Source organism: Aphelocoma coerulescens, chromosome 8 (genome assembly GCF_041296385.1).
Source record: "Aphelocoma coerulescens isolate FSJ_1873_10779 chromosome 8, UR_Acoe_1.0, whole genome shotgun sequence".
NCBI classification, from domain to species: Eukaryota; Metazoa; Chordata; class Aves; order Passeriformes; family Corvidae; genus Aphelocoma; species Aphelocoma coerulescens.
This window is the reverse complement of record NC_091022.1, coordinates 31,409,456-31,427,489: the sequence shown is the minus strand read 5'-3', so window position 1 is coordinate 31,427,489 and position 18,034 is coordinate 31,409,456. Positions and strand designations below refer to the sequence as shown.

The 18,034-nt window shown below is 49.2% G+C and overlaps 1 long non-coding RNA gene across 1 annotated transcript; it reads right to left on the bottom strand.

Annotated features, from left to right (window-relative positions):
- Positions 1–4,318: 4,318 nt before the first annotated feature.
- On the bottom strand, positions 4,319–14,588 carry LOC138114024 (uncharacterized). Its single transcript, XR_011152453.1, has 3 exons — positions 14,503–14,588; positions 5,462–5,673; positions 4,319–5,098 (listed from the first exon to the last, which is right to left on the bottom strand). It is a non-coding gene; the product is annotated as an uncharacterized lncRNA (long non-coding RNA).
- Between the last annotated feature and the right edge of the window lie 3,446 nt (positions 14,589–18,034).

Sequence of the window (18,034 nt, the reverse complement as noted above, 5' to 3'; positions counted from 1 at the left end):
TGGTCAGGTTGGCCAGGCCTTCAGTGCAGCAGGTGCCAGAGGCTCCCACATGTTCCTGGCTCCTCTGGTTGGACTGGAGTCGACTGGGAAGATTTCTGGGTCCTGGAGCAAACAGAGCTGTGGGACTGAGCAAGGCAAAGCCAACGAGCTGAGCAGGAATTGGATGGGGATGGAATTCCCAGAGCAGCTGTGGCTGCCCCTGGATCCCTGGCAGTGTCCAAGGCCAGGTTGGACGGGGCTTGGAGCATCCTGGGACAGTGGAAGGTGTCCCATATGTCAGGGGTGGAATGGGATCATCTTCAAGATCCCTTCCGATCCAAACCTCCCCTGGCCCAGCCTGAGGCCGTTCCCTCTCCTCCTGTCCCTGTTCCCTGGGAGCAGAGCCCGACCCCCCCGGCTGCCCCCTCCTGTCAGGGACTTGTGCAGAGCCACAAGGTCCCCCCTGAGCCTCCTTTGCTCCAGGCTCAGCCCCTTCCCAGCTCCCTCATGACAGCTCCTCCTCATCATCTTCCTGGTTATAGGAAAATACATCCCGCAGAGACACTGAAAATGAGCAGGATCAAAAAAAGGTGCCTGGATCACCCACGGGACATCTGCTGACCGAGATGGCACCACTGTGTGAGGTGACAGCGAGAACTGGCACTTAGAAATTAATTTGTCCAATTTTCAGACAAATTGGTTCCATTTTCAAATGGGAAAAATCCCCACAAGCTTTAAATGATGGAAAGAAGCTGACAGTGCCACGGGAAGGCAGCGAAGCTGCAGATGTGCTTCCCGTCAGGATCAGGTCAGGCCCTCTCCAAAAGAGCCTCGAAATTCCCAAAACCTCACGGGCAGGTGCTGCAGATGCATTGAAAATACTCAGCTCTGACTGGCAGGAGGTCAAGAGATAAAAATAGGGAGAGCATCCGGAAGGAGCCACCCCAGGGAGGGAGCAGGAGCAGGAGGGAAGAGCTGTTTGTGTTCGGGAACAAGGCTGGCACAAAGATCACGGGCAAAAACTGGCCAGAGGCATCTGGGACAGGAGGACAAGCCTCAGAGACAGGGGGGTTGGGATATTTATCCAAAAGAATGGATGCTGGGAGAAAAGCTGGATGAGGTGGGCCTTACAGAACCAGGGATTTGGCCTTCCTGAGCCATGAGAGAACCTCAACCCTCATGGTCCAGCCTCTCATTCCTGTGTTTCCATGGTCTTGGCAACAAATAGCAGGACAACTAAAAAAAAATGTACACACAAATAAAATCATCCACACAAATAAAATCAAATCATCCAGATAAAAAAACCCACACAGATAAAAAAATAATATATTAAAAGTAAAATAAAATAAAATCATCCACACAAATAAAATCATACAGATAAAAAAATCACACAGATAAAAAAATCAAACAAACAATAAAATCATCCACACAAATGAAAAAAAATCACAGATTAAAAAATCATAAAATAAAATAAAACCATGCACACAAAGAAAAATATCATACACCATCCCAAGGCAGCCCCAGTGCAGAGCTGGGGTGTGGAGAACTTTGGGGAAGTCCAATCCAAGCCTGTGTGTGGATGGAAACCACGAGCTGGGGCAGAGCAGTGGCTGGGGTGGGTTTGGGTGCAGTTTATGATTATGGGGGAGGAGGATGGGGTTTATTTCTGTCTTGTTTTGGCTGGGTTTGGTGTTGTGGGTTTTGGACTGCCCTATTCCCAGGAGCTCCAAACTGCTTATTTGGGGTTTTGTCAGCTGGGGCAACACCTTCTTTAAGAAATGCCTTTGGAAAGCAGAGTCAATCCATTTCTGAATCCCAAATATGAGCTGACACCACAAAGCCAGAATTGCTCCATAATATTCCAGGCTTTGCTCCTAATGCCACAAGGAAAGGTCTGGTGGGGGTTTCCCAGCTGGGAATCCACAATGAGGAAAGTTCCTGGGTCAAAATCTGAATTTTGAGAGGGGCAATCCCATGCAGCTCTAAACTCCATCAGTAGGATTTTTTGTTCCTCAGCATGTTGGATGCTCTGTTCCTTTCCCTTCCCTGTCTGGTAACCAAACCATGGCTCTATTCCAGTGCCAGGGAAGTTTGCTGCTGCTTTACCCCCTCATCCACCTGCCAGGTGAATTGTCACACACAATTAGGTAATGTTTTAAAAATACTTTTAGATCTTCAGACGAGAGGTGCCATAAAAGTGCAAAATGCTGTTGCTGGTCGGCACAAAGCTTGAAACACCCATGCCACGAGGAATCATTACCAACAGCAAGGAAAAATCCACCTTTGTAAGGTGGAAAGGTCTCCTGAATTTCCTTACTGGGGATGCAAATCATCCCTGCAGTGCCTGTACTGAGGGGCTGGAGTGTGTCCAGGGCAGGGAATGGAGCTGGGAAGGGGCTGGAGCCCCAGGAGAGGCTGAGGGAGCTGGGAAGGGGCTGGAGCCCCAGGAGAGGCTGAGGGAGCTGGGAAGGGGCTGGAGCCCCAGGAGAGGCTGAGGGAGCTGGGAAAGGGGCTGAGCCTGGAGCAAAGGAGGCTCAGGGGGGACCTTGTGGCTCTGCACAAGTCCCTGACAGGAAGGGGCAGCCGGGGGGGGATGTCGGGCTCTGCTCCCAAGGACAGAGGAGGCAGCTGAGGGTCTGAGCTCTCCTGCTGTGCTCGGCTGGGAGGGAGGGATGGATCCAAACCCTGCAATTACTGCCTGGCCTCTGGAAAAAGCTCAGAATCTCTCTGTCCCTCAGGCTCCCCCTGCTTTACGAACTGCCTGACACACCATCAGGCTGCTCCAAAGGCTGGGGTCTGCACTTCTGGCTCGGGCAGCACTGCCAGAGGTCACAGGGAATATTGCCCCTGTGATGAGGGCCCTCTGCTTCTGTTTCCCAGCATCAGCGAGGCAAAAACTTCTATTAACACTCACGAGGGTGACAGCACCCACTGGGGATGTGCAAAGCCCCACCATTGGTTTATGAAGTGAAAATTTCGGTGGTGCATAGGGGAAAAAAAAATAATAAAGCCATTAATGCAAACGCCATTTGCATTTCCACGCAAATCATCCCTCAAACCCGATTTGAAAAAGATCTGCACCCCCTCTGCTGGGCTGCTCCTGATGCGCAAACATTTACCCGAAGGCAAATGCCGGAGGGAGAGCCCAGGAGCGGCTCTGAGCATCCTGCAGAGGAGGAGGAGGAGGAAGAGGAGGAGGAGGAACTTTGCACCGGGGAGCAGCTCCTCGCTGTCCTGCGTTGGACACGAGCAGGGGGGTGCAGAACGTTCCCAGGGGAGCTTGGCCTGCTGGACACGGGGAGCATCGAGAGCTCACATCGAGTGCACCCATCCCGGGGAAAACAACGGGGAAAAAGGTTCAGAGGAATGGGAAGAGACTCCTGAAATAAAGATGGATGAGGAAAGCTGGGAAGCGTTGGCTTTGCTGTGTACAGAAAACACAAGGATAAAGGCAGTAAAAGTCCCCAGAGGTTATTCTGCATGTGACCATTATCCACTGTTTTCTGTGCCCATGAAGAATAGAAGTAGAAGAAATCCCCTCAGTTCACAGCAAGAGGGATTTCTGTCAGATACTTAGAAAAAACAAGGTAATTTTATACTCAAATACCCCAGAGTCTCCTCCCTAAAAGCCAGTGTGGGATGGAGAACAAACCAGAGGGGTGGACATGGAAAAGAAGGCAGTTCCAGGGCAGTGTTTCCCTAACAAAACCTTCCCATTTTAGTTGAAATTCAAAGCCAAATTTTTGCTTTTAAGATTAAGAATTAAAAATGGGTAAAACCAGGTTTTGCTGAATTGCTTGTACTAGCAATCTAGTGGAAGTGTAAAATAGTATAAAATCTAATTTCCACTGGAAAGTATTTTTATCAATTGACTTTGCCAACTGAAGTAAAGAAAAACAAAACCCAAACCCAAAAATCCTATAAACCTCAACCAGTAAGTCCCACTCTGCTCTCCACACCTCATTTGCCCAAAGTCAAACTGATGTCCCCAGGCTGTCAGTGCCACCACTGGGTGTGACCCACACGGGACCCCACTGTCCCTGCTCCAACCCACACCCAGCATTTCCTCACTGCTGTCTTGTTCTTCACCTTACTCCAAATTATTCCAGCCACAACATCTGAAAGGGAAACTCTCAACCTGTTTTTTCCCCATAGTTTGAATATTCATGAGCTTCCCCCCCCCATTTAAATCCAATTATCTTTTGGGGATTTTTTCCCCCAGTCCTCACATATTAAATCTTGCAGACCACATGGGTGAGGACCACAGAAGGGTGTCCCACAGATGTGCCAGAGGAGGGAGAAGCTGGGATGTGGCTGAGCCTGTCCCAGGACCTCAGAATATGCAGGAAAGGGAGGTGAAGTTGGCTGGAAACAACCTGAGCTTGGCCAGCCAGACCTTTAAAAACTCCAGGCAACACACTGGGATGTCTTAGGTAATTTTTTGTCCATTGAAATGGTGATTATTTATCCAAGTAGATACACAGCAGTTACAGTCGAGCTACAGTTGCTGGAATTTTAAACTGACCTAAGAGAAATCACCCTCTACATTCACCAAGGGTTTGGAAGCTCTCACTTCCCCTTTAGTGACACTTGTGTGACACTTTAATGACACTTGGAGCTTTTATGTCAACCCAGCCTCTAATACAGATCATAACAGGAATATTTTGGAGCTCACACAGCGACACAACCCCCTCTGAACATTTACAGCCTCTTTTAGCAAATGTCTTTGTTAGAAGGAAGAAACGAAGCTCTTTTGTTTGCTGGGCTGAGGAGCCCCGGGTTGCTGACAGATGTGCAGCTGAAGAGCTTTTCTGCTCCACAGAAGTTATTATGTGCAAGAAAACAACTCTGGGTGATGAATCACAACTGTCAGGGATGATGACAAAAATAATTGAGCTCACATTTGGGCTTGGGTGCATCTGCAGAAAAGCTGCAGAGAAGCAGCACAACGCAGCGCCCTCGATGTTTGGCTGCACTCAGGGAGTGGGCTCAGGGTGGGACCAGGGGCTGCAGCAGAGCAGGGATCAGCCAGGCTTCCCTGTGGGGAACGGGATTGCTCCGTGAGGTGGGAATAAGGCAAATCTCCAGCCCACGATCCCAGCTCTCAGTGAGGCAGTGCCTGTGGAGAGATCAAATCACTGCCCTGGCACTGAGCTGTGACCACACAGAGTCTGCTGGGGGAGGGCAGCAGCACCTGGAAACACCAGGGGAGCTCAGTGAACACTTTAGGATCACAGGATAAACTGAGTGGGAAGGGACCCACTGGATTATGGATCCAGCTCCTGCCCTGCACGGACACCCCATCAATCCCAGCCCGGGCATCCCTGGCAGTGCTGTCCAAATGCTCCTGGAGCTCTGGCAGCCTCGGGGCCGTGCCCATTCCCTGGGGAGCCTGGGCAGTGCCCAGCACCCTCTGGGGGATGAACCTTTCCCAATATCCAACCTAAATGTTCCTGGCACAGCTCCAGCCATTCCCTCTTACCTTGTTCCTGTCACAGAGAGCAGAGATCAGTGTTTGCTCTTCCTCTCATGAGGAAGTTGTAGGATGCAGCGCCCCATTTGCAGGCACGGCTGCTGACACACTTCCCATGCCATCCCACAGCTCTGGGAGCAGAACTCCGTGTGCACCAGCAAACTTCCTGTGTGGCAGCATTTGAAGTGCAGACTTAGAAATGGAGATGCTGCAGGTCAGCCCTGGGATGAATTAGATCAGAAGGAAAACATCACTCAGGATTCAGTGGTCAGAGAAAAGGAAAAAAAATCCTAAAATCATAAAGTGGCTTGGGATGGAAGGGACCTTAAAGCCCACCCAGTTCCACCCCTTCCAGGGGCAGGGACACCTTCCACTACCCAAGGTCACTCCAAGCCCCAGTGTCCAGCCTGGCCTGGGGCACTTCCAGGGATCCAGGGGCAGCCCCAGCTGCTCTGGGCACCCTGTGCCAGGGCCTGCCCACCCTCCCAGGGAACAATTCCTTCCTAGAAATACGTATAGACATGCTGGCCTATAATATCCCATAATCCATTAATCCAAACCCGATGTATGACACGAGCAGCTACATGTGCATGCCTGTATAATTCAATTTGCATCATTTATAAATGCAGCCCTTTGTTGTAGCAACTGCTGCTGCATATGTCATGGAAAAATATAAATTAACAAAATAATAGAATTGACTCCCATTCCAAGTTTTCCTATTACCCCCTCATGAGGAGCTAAGCCCTTCCCAAGGGATTTGGGAGGCCCTTTGGCCAGCAAGGCCCTACCATAAAACCTCCAAGAACAGCCTCAAATTAAAGGACAATTCCCCCATTCCAGCACTGCTCCAACCTGCTTGGAAGATGCCAAGCAGCCCCCTAAACCTCTGATTATTATTTCTTCCAGATGCTCCCCTCATGCAGGGGCTGTCTGGATGCCTTTGATCCATTAAAATTCCAGCTCTGGCCATGGCTGAGGGCTGGATCTCTCCCTTTGCTGCTCCCTTCCCTGTCAACATCCATTATGGAGAGCCCAGCGCTCTCCTGGCCACGGGCACCACCTCCAGCAGCAGCAGGATGAAAGGGCTGGGGAATGGGAAGGACAGGAGATGGGGAAGGATGGCAGAACATCTGGGAGAAGTTAAATTTTCATTCATCATGGCTGTGGCCTGCTGACAACAGCTGGGTTCCTGCCTCGCATTCAGCTCTTCCCTTGCAGGGACAGCCTTCCAAGGCTGCCTTTGGAAATGGTGTTAACAGATGGATGGAGCTGGAAAAGCCACCAGGGCAGCAGCAAAGTGAAAAGGACCAGGATAGGATTAATCCTGATGGATTCCTACTGGATCCAGGCTTTACAAATGAGGCCCCATGGCCCAGGTAATCAATATTGCAGATCCAGCACTCACCCAGCCCTGGGGAGGTGGGAGAGGAGCTGCTCCAGGAACCAAAGGAAGCTGCAAGACTCCCGGGGGTTTTATTCCTCACACTCCTACTGCAAACTATCCTCTCCCAGCATTTCTGTGCTTGGAGGGAAACGTTCTTCCAGCTTCCTGGCAAATGGAATTGCAACGTGTGTGTACCCAATAAAGGATCTTATATCAGCTGCAGCTCCAGCTCTTTTCCCTGACACACTTGCCTTTGCTAATTCCAAGCAATCCAATATAAAATATATCCTGCTCCACTGCTGGGCTGATGGAATAGCCTGGAGAAAGCTTCAGAAAGCCATGAGGCAGGTGGCTGCAGTGCTATTTTTTCCCAGGTATTTCATTAATCCAAGAGAAAGCAAGGAGATTTACTGGATTTTAAACAGTTCCTTCAGATATTCCCTAAAATCAAGCAGTGCTTCAAAACTAGCAGCGACTCCTGGATTGCAGCTAGCTGTCATCCTCAAAATCTGCTTAAAGGTCTGGGAAGTCTCTTTCTGGGGAGGAACCAAAAGATGACAGGAGAATATTTCTCAACCTAGTTAGGTTCCACAGGGATTATAAATAATCCAGACATTTTTTGTATCTTTGGGCTCAGGGAACTCACTGATCACTTCTCTGACTGTGGCCAAGTACATTTTCTGTGTCCAGCTTTTCCTAGGGATATTCAGGAATGACCTTTAAGCTTTCAGGCTGTATTTCTGTGACCTAGAAAAATCAAGGTATAGCAGAGACTTGACATATTTGCTCTTTGCAGCAGAATACTGTGGTTGTTTTGTGCTGGGTTCTCCCAGGGTCATTCCAAAACAGATATTCATTCTGAACTGCCTTTTTCTTCCCAAACTTCACCAAAAATAAAACATATTTCAGTCTCTGAGGATGGTTTATTTGACTTCCTTGCATCATCCCAAGGATCAGGATGTTACCAGCAGCTGTGAAGAGGGGAAAATAAATCCAAGCCCTGTGCATGGATCATCATCACCCCATCAGGATAATCTGCAGGTGCTGGGGGAGAGTGGAGCAGCCTGACATGCCCTGCTGGAGCTTTGGGTTTCTCCTGCCCGGGAACAAAGGATTTCTTGTTTGGTCAGACCTTGCACTGAACTCTTCCACCCCGAAGCAGCCCTGCTCCTCTCCCTCCCACTTTCACCCTTTCCCTGGGGCATCCTCCTTGTGCAGGGAGTCAGCCCTGCTCTGGAAGCAGGGTTTCTCACAAGACATCCATGGTGGATTTTTCCAGACTTGGCTCCATCCTGCTTGGAATAAACATCCAGGGTCGGATTTGGAGCCTGCAGGAATATCCCACACGTGTCCCTGTGCAGCCTGGGACCACAGCAGGTTTGTTTCAGCTTCTGCAGAGCTCCCAGGGCTTGGAATTTTCACATCTCATTGAAACAATTGTTGCTTTTTGCTTTCTTCCTCCACTCGTGAAAACCAAGATAAATTCACAGACCTCACTGCCAGCCTGGGTTTGTTTTTTTTCCCCTAAGGATGAACCCAACCTGTGCATTTCCAGCTCTGATATTTCTAACTATTTACATTCCTACAGCCTCCAAAATCAGCTCTTTGCCCTGCCTGGCAGCACTTCAGGTTGAAATTACAATGTTGGGGAAGCTGGGTAATGTCAGGGGCTGCTCCAGGGCACAGTCCCCATTTCAGGCCATCCCACTAAATTAAAGTTTGTGGGATTTTAGTGGGAGCCCAAGCCAGGATCCTTAAGCTTCAGAAAATGAACATGCCACTGTAACCAAAACCAATTCCCAGGGAAACTCCTCTGACAGCAATGCTGGATACAGAAATCCCAACTGATTTTTGGGGAGGTTGTACCTTTCCAGACCTGGAGCTCCCAGGCAGTTTGTGCTCCTCATCCAGCCTCTCCAGCTCCCAAAAACCCACAAAATCCTGCTGGCAGAGTATTCTGTGAATCTGCCCTGCTCTGTACCTGCTGCTATTCCCAACCTGCAGCACAAAGTGGTTTTCACTCCTGGGATGCAAGTAGAATCCAGGAATTCTTGATCTGCTGGAGATGGGAATGCACAGATTTTATTTCCTAAATCAGCTGAACTAAATGCCTAATTCCTGGCTGATTAGAGGCACATGAAGTGAGGAAAGGAAATCGTGCTACTGACAGCAAGGGGTGAGCAGGGCTTTGGAAGGAGACTCCCAGGGGAAAAGGCTTCATTTGATTCCAGAGTGCAAAGGAGCACATGATAGATTTAGTGTCTGATTATTACAAATTAACCATAAATTGAAAGCCAGACAGTTTCCTGTTAACAGGGAGGAGATGGAATATTAAGCACTTCATGCAATTATGAGGAATTGTTTCCATTTGGCATAAATCATTCTCCAGCCCCCATTATCTGCCTGGAAAAAACACAAGTGTCTTGGCTTCTCCACATAAATAACTGCCTTGAAAATTCTTCTTGCAGGGTCTGTGAGTGATGGGCTAATCCTGTTATGAGATTTTAATGCCAAATTACATATTCAGCCTGGAATGATATTATTTAAACTCCTTCCCAGACGAGCAGCACAATCAGAGTTTTTCACTGCAGACATTTTTTCCCTAATATCCCTTCCACAGACAGGGCTGTCAGTGGCAGACAATGCCAGCAGTAATCCATGGACAAAGCTCCTGGAGCATCAAGCTACCCTCAGATAGTCCTGATTATATTTGATATCTCTGCACAAACGGAGCAGGATCTGAAGGAGTGAGTAACTCATCCCCAAGCACAGGAGGGACTTCACCAAAGGGTGACTTCTGTATTGCTTTTGCAAAAAAAAAAAAAAAAAAAAAAAAGCCAAAATATTCTTCATTTCCCAGGCATATTCCATTCAGGAATAGCAATGGATCAGAGAGGGGAACTTTTAAAATTGACAATGAAATGTTGACTAGCTGCTCTTGGGTAAAGGCTAAAGGCAGTAAGATAAAACTGATAACCCTGACTTGATCCAACTATTATGCCACAACCTAATCTACCTTTACATTAGTTGCTAACAAATTATTCTTGTCATATTTGACTGTTTATCACAACAAACGTTGATTTACAAGTGAGAAAACCCATGGAAATCAGTTTGCTTTACAGCTAATAATAATATTGTAATTTATTAATTAAATACAACTCTGTATAATCAGTAACATCTGAAAGGTGCAGCTACAGAAGATCTACTTCACCACAAGACCTGATAATTTTTCATTACTCTTTAAATATTATTTAATAAATAAATTAAATAAGATCCCTAATTTTTAAAAATTTTTGATCCATAGTTAAAAATAAAACACAGCAAAATGTATAAAACTGGACATAGATTTCTCTAAACATGGCTTTATAATTAAAGCTGGTTAAACCTAGTCCTAGCATTAGCTGGGACAAGATGAACAGCAGTTTCCCAGCTCCCTGGCTTCCCATGGATTTCTCTTATACCATTTCAGAGCTCAGCTTCCACAGAAGATGATAAATCTCCTGAGCAAAGCCAAAATGCTCCCAGGTCTGCCATGGGAAGGAAGGTGGAGCCGGAGCAGTCCAGGGGATCTGTGCAGTGACAGGCGATGGACCATGACAAAGGGTTTCCTTTGGTCCCACACAGATGGGAACCACTGGAAATTCTGATTGCTCCCAAATTCCTGGTTCGAGAGGGGGAGTGGCAGCTCTGGCTTTAATCAAGAGAGCCAGGCGGCCACAGCGAACTCGATCAAAACCGATGGATATTTGAACTGCCAGAGGGCACGCTTGGATTAGGGATCAGGAAGGAATTCCTGGCTGGGAGGGTGGGCAGGCCCTGGCACAGGGTGCCCAGAGCAGCTGTGGCTGCCCCTGGATCCCTGGCAGTGCCCAAGGCCAGGCTGGACATTGGGGCTGGGAGCAGCCTGGGACAGTGGGAGGTGTCCCTGCCATGGCAGGGGTGGAAGGGCATGGGATGGTTTGGGCTGTAAGGTCCCTCCCAGCCCGGTGTGGGATTCTTGTCTCTGATAATGACAAATAAAGGCACTGAGGCAGCTGAGCTCACCTGGACCCAGAGCCCAGACAGCAGCAACAGCCCGCAGTGAGGTGGAACAAAGCCCGAGCCTCTCCTTCCCGATGGAAAGCACCCGACGCCGGCTGTGGCAGCAGGGGAGCGCTGAGGGAGCTGCCCACTGCTGCCAGGCTGGGGGACAAAAGCCAAGGGCTGAGGGGGGTGGCTGCCCCAAAATTCTGGTGTTCAGCTCGCAGGACACTGCCCCTGCCCTGCAGGAGGGGAATGAGGGGACCTTTCCCACTTCCAGCTGCACACCTGGGAACAATCTGGCTCCCACTTCAACCAATTTTCCTTCAGCTGCTGATTGCAAAAAGAAAAGGCCTGTGCTGTGTTATTTACTGTTGAGCGTGGGCAGATACTGCAGAGAGGTGGAGCTGAGCGATCCTGAAGGTCCATTCAAGCCCAGCCCATGCTGGGATTCCCTTTTATTCTGCTGTCCTTAAGAGCCAGAAGTGAATCTCCCAAAACAGAGGCCCGGAGCTGGCACTGCTCCATCAGCTGATGCAGTAACACCAATTAGGGTCCAGCCACTGCAACTTAAATTAATTTTAAAATACCTACTGTGGTGTAGAATCTGGGTTTGCCTGTGTCAGTATTACTGCACAGCAAAAAAAGATGGAAAGATTTAAACATTTAATTTCCTCCTTTCTTTTTAGCCTTACACAGGGAGGGAGAAGTTACTGGGAAACTCTTTGGTTTTCTTCTTTAAGGAATTAAGCTGCTGTGGTAAATCAAAACCACGTACATTGAAATAATTGAATTAAACAGATAAACATTAAAAGTGAATCAAAATCTTGGAATTAAATGCTTAATAAAATCAACTTGCACCGAAAGCAGCAGCAGAATAACAGAGTTTGTAGCAGGTTTGTGTCTATGGCCCCAACTTTCCACCCTGAGCCCTGTTCCCAGCTCCTCCTCCAACACCAGCACTTCCCTCCCAGCATCCTTTGACCCTGCTCAGCTTCACTTCCACATTAGAACTCATGGCTAAGGGGAGGGAGCCCGTGAGAGGTGCCAGGAGCGTTACCAAGTCTCCACCCAAGGCACTTCCAAGCGTTGCCTAGTGTTGGGAGGTTTTAGATCAGTTTTGGGATTATTTTCCTTACATTTCATCCAAGCCAGGCAGTCTCCAAAGCTGGAGCATGGGGAAAAAAGCCATGGAATCAGTGGGGATGAAGAGGATTTGCCACCAAGAGCCTGAAGGCTCTGGGCAGGATGATTTTATTCCATTTATCTACAGCTGGAGTATGGCAACCCCTCAACACCACAGCAGCAAACTGGCTGCTCTCACCCCATTTAATGCAGATTTCCCAACCCTCTGGGTTAAGCTGAAATGCCATTTTTCAGCACATAAATTGGTTGTACTGGAATTTCCCTTCACCTTTATGTTCACTGCAGGTAAGAATATTATCTCCTACAATAACATTGAATTGTGAGATGTTTTTAAGCCACGTGTGAGGCTCTGTGACAAACCCTGATCCCTCCTGTGAGCACTCAGCAGCAGCTCCAGAGCCCTTCTTGTCCTGCCAGACACGAACTCTTTGGGGAAAGGGGAAGATGCTGCCACGTTGGTCTCTACTCTTGATTTACTCCACATCTTATTTGTTGTACTTTTAGGATCACAGCCTGGCAGCTCCTACCCTCCACTTGCTGTCACCCCAAAAGCAATTCTCTTGCTCTGAGGGGTTCCTTTGGGTTTTACATGGACAATTTTGGCACAGCCCATTCCTGCAGGATTTATGGGATAGTTGCTATTTTTCCAGTCAACATAAATTAACTCCCCTCCTCTGGCTTCAGCTTTGGAGATGATATTTTCCTTAGCAAAGCACCCAGCATTTTCCTGTGTGTTGTCATTGGAAATTCCAGCTTTCCCTTTTATTTGAGGCTTGCAGGAATTAATAAAACTTCACTTAAAATCAGTTTAGAATGGCAGGCAAAGCCAAACCGTGCTGGATTCAGCAGCAAATACCTGCCCTGAGGAGATGCTTCTCCTCGCCCCCACTCCTGCATTTTGCCTTTTCATTTCACTAATTAATCAGAGTGGTCATTTAGCCAGCCTGGCTCCTCCTGGGGAACGTCCCGGGATGGATGTGAATGGCCATGAAGGGATCCGGGTGTTTTCTTTCTTTCCTTTCCTTCTTTCTTTCCTTCCTTCCTTCCCATTGTCTTTTCCTTCCTCCCTGGCTGCCAGCTGATCCCAGAGAGTGGAGTGTGCTCTTTAATTTCTCTGTAGTGACTCCACCAGCTCTGCCCTGTCACTGCCATTGGTCACAGCCCCTCAGAGCTGGATAATCCTCACAGATCACATTCCCAGGCATTCCTACAGTGCTGGGAACAAAGCTCAAGCACCAAGAGGTGTCCAGAGGAAGTGACTGCTGGGCAGGGAGCACCAGGAATGGGGAATTCAGGCTGACATTGACCTACAAATAAACATTAAAGTTGTGGTGGTGCCTTTTGTGCCTTGGAGGTGGGGATAAACCTCCCCTGCCTGCCCTGAGCTAGGCACGAGGCTTGTCTTGGCCTTGAGTGGAAGGAGAGGCTCTTGTGCCTCTTTCCAGAGAGAAGGAACGGTGTGAGCACAAATTCCACATTGGAATATCTCCAGCTGGGCCCCACTGGGCAGAGCTGCTCCACAGCAGCACTCAAGGGAAGAACAGTCCAAATGAAAGCTGACCTCAGCACACAGAACCTTCCCTCTCCAAAAGCTGCCTGGAGAAACTGGGGATGCCCCTAGATCCCTGGAAGTGTCCAAGGCCAGGTTGGAGCACCCTGGGATAGTGGAAGGCAATCCTGCCCATGGCAGGGGTGGAACAGGATGAGCTTTAGATTCCCTTCTATCCCAAACCATTCCAGGACTCTGCGGTTGGATCCACTCCCACCCTTGGTTGTGCTTCCAAGACAGTTTCATTCCTCAATCCTCAACAACATCTTAAATACTGCTCCATTATTTACTCTACATCTCCTCTAAGCTTTAATACCTCCTCACGTGACCCCTGGCAGCAGGGAAATTGGCATCTGCTCCTTGTGGGAACATAGCTCATGATCCATCACAGAGTTCTAGCCCAGGAAGGACAAGGGGAAGAGTCCTCACAAACCTCCACGGGGTGATGACAGACAGCTGCTGTGGTAACAAGAGCCCAATCAATAATTCACTTGATATTGCTGCTGCAATTAATCAGGAGAAATTAGCAGGGCTTTAATGTGGCACTAACACACGTTTCCTGGCACATAAATTGTCATTTAGCAATGAATGCACCGTGGTTTTACCTCACAGCTGCCCCGGCTCTGCAGGCACACGGGAACCATCAGAGCTGCAGCATCCAGCAGGGCTGGGAGCAGAGCTGGAAAGATTTCAAAGGGAGCTGGGAGACTCATCTGCCCAGCTTGGGCTGGTCCCTCACCCTCTCCCCAGGTTACTCAGGGCTGTCCTGACTTCAGGACAAAGTATCTGTAGGAGATTTTCTGATTCTCCTTTTTCATTCTCCACAAGAAGCTTGCGGTTGTTCAAATTCCTGCACCCAAATACACTGGAAAGGCAGCATTATCCCCCACCCAGGGGCTGGTTAAATACAGATAACAAGCTGAAGAAGTTGTAAAATTACTCTGAACTCACCCATCACACCAAAAAGTAATATTTTCATGACCAGCAAGCTCCACAGAGAAAAGCACTTCTACCTTCTGTGCTCAGAGATGCTAAACTGGGCAGATTTAAAGGCTCAGGGCATCTCCTGCAGAAGGGACCCACCTGTGGAAGGTGTTTGGGGTGGGTGGGGCCTTAAAATCCTAATTCAGGGTGCCCTATGGGGTATCAGTAGATTGCTGCTGTCAGGAGAACAGGGAATTATTCTCAGGAAAACAAAATAAAACCTCAAACTGCTTCCCTGTCATGCCCCAAAATCTGGGGCGTTATACGATGCCCTGTGGAGCATCTAAGGAGAATTCCTGGTTATCTCAGAGCTGTAGGAGATCCCAAACTCCCTGACAATGCCCCAACTTCACATGGTGGTGCTGGCAGAGGCCCCACAGCCCCTCCGGCCTCCACTTCCAGGCAAACCTTCCAACATTTAGGGCTGTTCACGCCAGCAAAACAAGGGAGCTGACCTCGGGATTTCGAGATCGTTCCTTGATTTATTTTTTATTTAAATTTTTAAAAAATTAAAAAAAAAAAAAAGGAAGAGAAAAAAAAAGAAAGCCAAACACAAAAGAGCCAGAGAATGCACTTTGCCTCGGGCATCGATCTCATTAAGAATTGCCTCACACCTCTTTCTCATGCTCAGAGTCAAATGAAAGATTTGTTTGATTTCCTCGCTCTGCAAACAGCCCTCATAAAACTCGTGCCGTTCTCTCACCTCCCTTTCAAGTGCTGTCTTTTTGTCCTTGGATGCTCTAAATTATTAACATATTTTACAGCGTGCCCGAGATAAAAGAGATCTTCCAGCCTGCGTTCTCTCACCCCTGGTGGAGGCTGTTGCTCGCTGGGTACCTTTGATCACCCTCCTTGTCGGATGTGGAGCCACAGGACACCCCTGGTGAGAAAAGGAGCAGGAGGAAGGAGCCTTGCAGCCACCCCTGGCCACCAGCATTTTCAGGCAGCGCTTTGAAGGCACCTAAGTGGCCAGGCTCTGGGAGAGGTCATCCTCAGTGCTGGGAAAAGCAGGATTATGGAAAGGAGCGAACAGCTCCTGAGTGAGCTACGAGGGCAGTGCAGCACCTGTGTTACAGATACTCTGCAGTGGAAGCCGCTACCACGAGTAACAAACCTTTTATTGCCTTGTTGCACCGTGAACGAGGTCTTCTCTGCTTCATTAACTCCTCTAAATTGTTTTAAACCTGGCTTTAATAGGAAATGTCGCTGGTTTTTGATTTGGCTTCTTCTCAGGTGACACTACACCTGGTGACAAGCCGAGGAGATTTCTTAGGGGGAGGTTTAGGCAGGGCTTAAACTGGATTTGAGGAGAAATCTCGTCATGGAAAGGGCTGTCCAGCCCTGGCACAGCTGCCCAGGGCAGAGGCGCAGTCCCCATCCCTGGAGGGCTTTAAAATCCATGTGGATGTGGCACTTGGGAACATGGGCAGTGGTGGCCTTGGCAGTGCTGGAGGACTCGATGGTCCTAAAGATCTTTTCCCACCAAAACAATTCCGTGATTTTGTCATCCCACAGACTGCTAAAAGCTGAACTAAACCCTTTTGGCAGCTGACACTCCAAGAAGGAGCGGGGAGCATCCATCCCTCCTTCCCTCCCTCCCTCCTGCCGGGAGCAGCGGTATGTCCCAGGCAGGGCCACAGGGCCATCTAGAGGAGAGGGGAGAGGAGAAGGAGAAGGAGGAGAAGGAGGAGAAAAGGAGGAGGAGCTGGAGTTTCCCCAGCAGCCATCCTCGGGCAGCCCCGGTGGCACCCGCAGCACCTGGAGAGGTTCCAGCCCTCTCCTGGAATCGCAGCGACTAAACCAGAGCCGGGTGCAGAGGGAAGCTGCGGCAGGGAGGTTTTTCCACAGGTATTGGATAATCTCCCTGGATGCCACCCCGCGGGACACAGGCTGCCCTTCCCGGAGCAGGGACACGGCGTGGGAGCTGTGCCCGGGACAGGTTCCACAGAGCGAAGGACGCAGATAAGAGCTCATAAAGAGGTGTGGAATTTAAAGTTCAGTTCCGTGTCCCATCTCCCTGTGCAGGCGAAAATCCGGAGCTGGATTTTCCCTGGAAAAGGTGCGGGGCGTTGGCAGCCGGGGGTGGTTTCCATAGGATGAACGGGATCTCAGCTGCTCCCGGCTTCCCTCGGCCGGGGATTGTTCGCATTCCTGGCTGGGAGCTGCTCCTGGAGAGCTCCATCCGAGGTGTCCTTCCCTCCTGCAGAGCCCCGACCTGCTCAGAGCTGGCTCCTGCTCTGTTTATTCCTTTCTCCAGATGCACGGGCCCAGCTCAGGATGCAGCTCATCCCCTGCTCCTCGCCCAACCCACGGTGTCACAGCCCAGCAGAGATGAGAAAACACACAAAACGTAACGACTCCTCAAGTATTCCTCATCCTAACGTGGGAATTTTCTTAGGAAAGTGAATTTATTGGTAAATTCCGAGGCTCCTGCCTTGCCTCAGAAACAGTGCAACATTCCCATAGCACGATCCTCATCAGATCTTTGCCTTCCCAAGAGGATCTCAGGCACATCCCACTGGTTGAAACCAGGAAGATCAACAGTGACTGAAGGAAACCAGGAAAAAGGAGAAAGGACCACCCTAAACCGAGCCAAACCACCTTTCTCATTTTAAATGCAGCCCCAAATTTGTCCTGATCTGTGAAACTGCATCTGCTGGGAGCACCCAGGGAACATCAGCTTCACAGGGCTATAAACAGGGAATTATTCGTGCCACAAGTTGCAGAATAATGTCATAAAGTCCATTTTTCATCTGCCTGACAGCTCTGCCTCAAGTGTGCCCATGACTCCGAACTCTTTTCCCAAACTCCTCTGGACAGCTGCTTTTTAACCTGTCCCAAATCGAGCTCTGGCCGGCGCTGCTGTGCTCCAGGAGGATGGAATGTCCCTCCCAGCCCTGCCGGCGTTACCAGCATTGACAATTCTGTCAGCAGCATCCCCGTTTGCTCCTTCCCAGCCGCAGGGCTCTGCTGTGTGAGCAGGGCTGCCTTTTGCTTTTGTTGGCTAAGCCAGCCCAGATGCTCCAATGCAAACAAGGCCCAGGTCTATTGAGAAAAGGGGGCTATTTTTAAATGGGGTTTCTGACTCATTTACAGCCAGTCAGTGATGTCATGGGCCTTGGATGGCAGAAGATCCCAGTGCTCCAAACCACTAAACTCTTGCTTTGTGTACCAAAGTGGGGGAAAAGAAGGGCCTCAGAAAATTTGATTTTTCACATGTGGCTGGAATGGTTCAGGTTATGAAACAACAGCCCAAGGAGTTGTGGGGAACTCTGTAGGTTTGGGTTGGAAGGGACCTCAAAGATCATTTAGTTCCAACCTCCTCCTTCAGGAACTGACAAAATCATTCTCATTGTCACCTATTCTCTGACAAAACCAGGATTTTAAGGGGAAAAAGCAGTGGTAGGACAGTGGAACCAAGTGTAGGGTGCTCTCCGTGAACAGCCCCCCTCTCCTGGCCTGCCAACCCCAAATCCTGCTCCTGTTCCAGAGCATGAAG